We start from the raw sequence: 6000 nt of genomic DNA, 5'->3' as shown, positions 1-6000 counted from the left end.
CACTTTTTGATATTCATTACTTGATGCAACATGTCTTCCTTGCTTCTACGTGGCCTCTTTCTGATTCTTTGGAGTCTTTCGGCCGGTGATAGCACGGACGGCTGAGATCTCAAGGGTGCATCTGTTAAGGCAAAATGCAGCACTGAACAGAGGCAGCATTGTTCACACCAGACAGAGCAATGATTCCCCCGTACTTAAGGGCAAGCACAGTCTACACAATAGCATAATTTCCCCGTCCCAAAGCGAGCGCACATAACCCATGGGAGCCCCAAAATGGTGAGTAAGCACAGGGTCAAGCGTGACTGATTGTTTCACGGCTGTACTGTCCTCTGGGTTTCTGTGCCTCGGGGAGAGCCAACAGCGGCAGGGGGCCCCTATACTGAACACTGTCCCCACATTTTCCACAGGACTTCGTCCTGGAACATATCTCGCTGCTGAGGGTGAGCTGGGAATCAAGGGAGGGTCTTCTACTACAATGTGGCTTCTGCCCTGGCCCATATGCAGCTTGCCTGTGTGCAGCAATGGTCCCCCCCGTTACGGCACAGTGGCGCAGACATGTCAACCTGACTGGGACAAGGATCACGGTGGCTCTCCCAAGAAACCTGCACAAGCGCATTGCCCAGCTTCTGCATGAGACCTTCGGAGAGATCACTGAGGCCAATTACTGCGAAGTGAGACAGCACATCAACGCCCTATTCTGTCTCTAGGCATGCATGCAGCCCTAACCCTCCTCCCCCCCAGGAGCCCGCACCGAATAACTTCCTTCCCAAAACAAAAGTCGCTTACCGGGAACCTCCTCTGGTGTTTGTCCTTCCCCAAGCACTGGCCGCCATGACTGGCTACCTTCCTCCTGGCTCGAGAAGAGCTCCTGGCTGCATGCCTCGAGGATTCCAGGGTGTCTTCCTCCACCTCAGCACCCTCGCTCCTGCTTTCCTCCTCCTCCTGCCTTGTTGCACTGGGCTCTGAAGTGTCCATGGTGGTCCTGGGAGTGGAGGGGGGGTCGCCCCCAAGTATCGCGTCCAGCTCTTTGTACAAACGGCAGGTCGTGGGGGCAGCTGTTTGCCTCGTGGGCTTTGTGGTAGGCATTCCGCAGCACCTTCACTTTAACCCTGCACTGCACTGCGTCCCGGTCATGGCCCCTTTCCATCATGGCCCTTGATATCTGTCCGAAGGTTTCGTAATTCCTATGGCTGGAGCGCAGCTGGGACTGGACAGCTTTCTCCCCCCAAACACTGAGGAGGTCCAGGAACTCACCATTGCTCCATACTGGGGCTTGCCCGGCACGTGGAGGCATGGTCCCCTGGAAAGATTTGCTGAGAGCACTCCACGCCTGGCTGAGCAAACAGGACGGGGATATTCAAAATTCCCAGAGAATTTAAAGGGCTGGTATGACGGTTGGTCACCTGAGGAAAGGGCAGTAGAGTTCAAAGTGATGACCAGAGTGGCTAGTGCAGGCAATGTGGGACACTTCTGGAGGCAGATCAGAGAGCACTGTAGGACCAGGGCGTCCACACTGGTGCCACGGCGCTCCAGGAGGGGTGCAGCAAAAGTCATTCCACTCGCCGAGGTGGAGTACCAGCAGCGCTGTAGCCGCGGAATCAGAGCGCTCTACGTGCCTTGCTGGTGTGGACGGGGAGTGAGCTAGTGCACCTAGGGCTCCATTATTGTGCTATAACTCGCAAGTGTAGCCAAAGCCTCAGTAAGTACCCAATCAAGAAACACTAAAGCTAACAATGAACGTGGAGATGCCAATCCACATCTGAGCATTCCCAGGAATGTGGCCTGGCTGGTAAGGAACTCAGTCATGCATGGACTTGTGACTTGCCCATGTGACTCCAAAACTCCATCTTGGAGCTAAATGCTGGATAGGAGAGAGGAGAGGATCTCCACCCACAAGAGAAAGTCTATTTAAGCCCCTGGGAGACCCCTCCATTTGGTCTTCAGCTGGCTCAAGAGATAGCCTCTCCACCCCCAAAAGATACCTGGAACAAAGGACAGTAACCACAGGGTGTGAGTGATTGCTGGACCCAGACTAGAAGAGGCTAGTTTGTAAAAGAAGCTGACTGGAACATCTCTGAGGGTGAGATTTCATCTGTAATCACTTTCTTACTCTATTAGGCAGGAGTTTGCGTATTTTATTTTATTTTGCTTGGTAATTCACTTTGTTCTGTCTGTTATTACTTGGGACCACTTAAATCCTACTTTTTGTATTTAATAAAATCCCTTTTTACTTCTTAATTAACCCAGAGTATGTATTAATACCTGGGGGGAGGGCAAACAGCTGTGCATATCTCTCTATCAGTGTTATAGAGGGAGACCAATTGATGAGTTTATCCTGTATAAGTTTTATACAGGGTGAAAAAGATTTATTTGGGGTTTGGACCCCATTGGGAGCTGGGCATCAGAGTGTTAGAGACAGGAACACTTCTTCAGCTGTTTTCAGTTAAGCCCGCAGCTGTTGGGGGACGTGGTTCAGACCTGTGGCTGTCTTTGCATCAGGCTGGCATGTCTGGCTCAAACCAGGCAGGGCACTGAAGTCCTAAGCTGGCAGAGAAAACAGACTCAGAGGTAGTCAAAGCACAAGGGGGTTTCTGTGATCCAACCCGTCACCCCCCTTTCAGGTCGTTGAAGGCTGCTATCAAATCCCTGCTCATTCTTCTCTTCTGCAGACTAAACAATCCCAGTTCCCTCAGCCTCTCCACATAAGTCATGTGCTCCAGCCCCCTGATCATTTTTGTTGCCATCTGCTGGACTCTCTCCAATTTTTCCACATCCCTCCTGTAGTGTGGGGCCCAAAACTGGACACAGTACTCCAGATGAGGCCTCACCAATGCCGAATAGAGGGGAATGATCACGGCCTTGTTCTTACTTTGCATATCTGTAATTATCATTTATTATCAATTGAAATATTTTTTCATTGGTTTGTGTGTAGACAGCAAAAACAAGGTTTGCCAACACTGATGAATAAAAGCTCATTCTTCCAAGCCTCGTGGTAATAAACTCTCAGGCTAAAAGCTTGGTTACATTGGAATCAGTGTTTTCAAGATCCGATTCTCATTTACACTAACGCTGCTTTGGCTCAGTGGAAAGGGGCTGCAGCATCACCAACTTTCATGATTTTATCCCGAGTCTCGTGATATTTGTTGTGTTTGATGAAGCCCCAGCTCCTGGAAGCATGTGAGGAGGTGAGACTCTCAGCTTTTGTTTTCTAAAGAAAGGAAGTAACTAGTTCTTTTGGTGCAGAGAAAAACTTAAAAATGTCACCCCAGTGCAGTCTAAAGCTCTGAGACACCAAAAGGCAAACAAAAGAATGCTTCTATTTACTATTTATTATGATTAAATCTCATGATTTTGGGAGGCTTGCCTGACTGGGGTTGGCAGTGCTGTGCCAGTGAGAATTCAGACCATAAATCTCTATCAGTTACTCAAGGGAAGCCCCCTAAATGCGTGTCATCATTGATCTAACACAGCAGAGTGAACAGAAAGGGAAATGGACCGAGAGGGCAAGCTATGGGAACGCACACGGAGCCGGGCTGTGGGCCCCAAGCAGGACATGAGCACAGTCCCCCCCAGTCCTGCCAACAGCAATTCCGGTCCCCAGGGCAGAACAGTCAAAGGGCCCCCGCTGGTGCCCGCATGCACAAGCCGCGCCCCCGTGGACTCCGTCCGCCGGACATTTGGGCGGTGCTGCGCCTGTGCTGGCTGGTGCCCAGAGAGCTGCCAGCTGCCCTGCGGGGGGCGCTCTTCCGGCACGGCCAGGGCTTCCGCATGCCCACCCGGCTGCCTTCGCCACCACCGCTGGAACCACCCCACGCACCGTAGGTGCTGGCTTTTGGTTTGGCCGGTGGGTGCCCCACTCTGGCTCCACCCCCTTCCCCAAGGCCAAGCCCTCACTGTGCCCCACTCCACCTCTTCCTGCCCCCGCTCTGCCCCCTCCCCCTACGTCCCCTCCCCTGAGTGCCTCCACCCACTGCTCACTCCTTTCTGCCACTCCTGCCTTAAGGGTGAGGTGTGTGTGTTTGGGGGTGGGGGGCTCAGCCTCCCCCCCAAACTGACAATTTTCATCATATTTATACATTTCCTTCATATTCTAGATATTGAATGTGTGTCTATCATTGGTATCCTAACAATGTCATTATTATTACAATAGTAATGAACGACATCATTACATCATCATGAATTACAGTGTGTTAAAATCATTACACCCAGCTACACGCTGTCTTCACTAACACCCCTGTGTAAAGACACTGTGTTCACTCTCTGCTTTACCTCTGCTTAGGGCTTTTTCGGGACCTGAGGGCCACTGATGGCTGTGGGAAGAAGGTTGATGGGAGGCACAAGCAGTGGGGAGTCTGTCCCCTCTCCCTTCTTCTTTTCTCCTCTCCCTTCCTATCGCTCTCCCTGCCCCTTTCCCTCCCTCTTGTTTCTTCTCTAAGTCCTTGCTCCCCTTCCTGATGTTTCCCCCTTTTTGTTTCCCAACCATGTCCTTTTACCCATCTCTCTGCTCCCCACCTCCTGATGACTCTGTCTAGTGCCTGCTTCCACCCACACACTCGAAGCGGCAGAGGAGGTTCCCCCTTCTCGGGTAGGAAGGGTGGCCCAGTGGTTCAGGCACAGGCTTGGGGCTCGGGTGTCCTGGGTTTGGTTTTTTGCTCTGCCACAGACTCCCTGCTTAGCCTTGGGAAAGTCACTTCACCTCTGGGTGCCCTAGATCCCACCTGCCACATGGAGCTAAAGCTGACCCTGCCTCCTAGGCTGAATCCCTTCATGGCTGTGTGGTGATGGGGGAAATGGAGATACCAAGGTGATTAGATTTGGGCCAAATTACTCCACAGCCTGAGAGTGAGAGCCAGCTCCCTGCAGGGGGCACGGGAGAGAGAGGGGCTCAGGCCAGCTATGCACACAGGGGGGTCAGAGCTTCAGCCCCACATCATCTGCCGGCATCATGGGCTTCTTCTCACCCCCGACCCCACCCAGTGGGGCTCCTGCTGGGATCCAGGGATTCTCCTTCCCCTAAGCTGCCCCTGCACCCATCCAGCACGTGCGCCAAGGAGCCCTGCAGCCTGCTGGGGTGATTTCAAAGGGCTCGGGGCAGCCAGCTGCCACCAGCACTAACAGGCACTGCTCTGGGGGAGGCCCTGGAATTCAGGTGGTGGGTTCCTGTTTGTGGGTTGCTAAGCAGAGACAGACACCCCTCTGCAGCCCAGATTTAGGCGCCTATCCATGAGGGGGTGTGGCTTAGGACACCCCTTTTCCCCTTGTCGGCATCTCCCATTGGCCAGCTTACAGGGCTCCCCGCCTTCTGAGCTGGCTTTTGTGAACTGCATTGTAAGGTGCCGTGTCGCCCATGCATTGGCTAGGGAGTTTAGGCCCCTGACTCAGCTCTGAGGGTCACAGTGCTGCTGTTCCTGTGATTGTCTCGCTGCCTAAAAATTACTCACTGTGACGTTCAGCATTGCAACACCCGAGTCTTGTCATGGATTGCCCTCTGTGCAACCAGTCACCTCTCCGCAGAGCACAGCTGAGCAATTCCTGATTCACACGGGTGTGCACAGGACAGAGGCAGAGCACAGGCTGGTTAGTGACACACCCCAGTAAAACACAAACTCTCCTCCTAGAAGCGCGATATTCCCTGTGGGGGCTGGGGGGACACAACCAAGTCAGAAAGCAAATCCCATGGCTCTGCCCCCGACAACTGCAGCTGGGACAGTAAAATGGAACAAACAAGAAGAATTGTTTGTAATGTTTTATTTACAGTAATTACTAAATTACAACTCTGCCCGTCAGAGTTGGCAGCAACAAGGGCCGGGTTCAATATCTAGGGGATCCATTCCAATAACACAATGCAAAGCGGCTCGAGCCCCCACCCAGTGACCTGGGACAAATATATACCACCCCCGCTGGGCGCCTCCAAGAGGCAATACTTCCCCTCTCGCAAGCACATAGTCTGAGTGTAGCAAAAAGCCTTTTAATATGTGGCATTATGTTGGGGAAACACCA

This window comes from Lepidochelys kempii, chromosome 14 (assembly GCF_965140285.1).
Source record: "Lepidochelys kempii isolate rLepKem1 chromosome 14, rLepKem1.hap1, whole genome shotgun sequence".
NCBI classification, from domain to species: Eukaryota; Metazoa; Chordata; order Testudines; family Cheloniidae; genus Lepidochelys; species Lepidochelys kempii.
Note: the sequence above shows the minus strand (reverse complement) of the source record.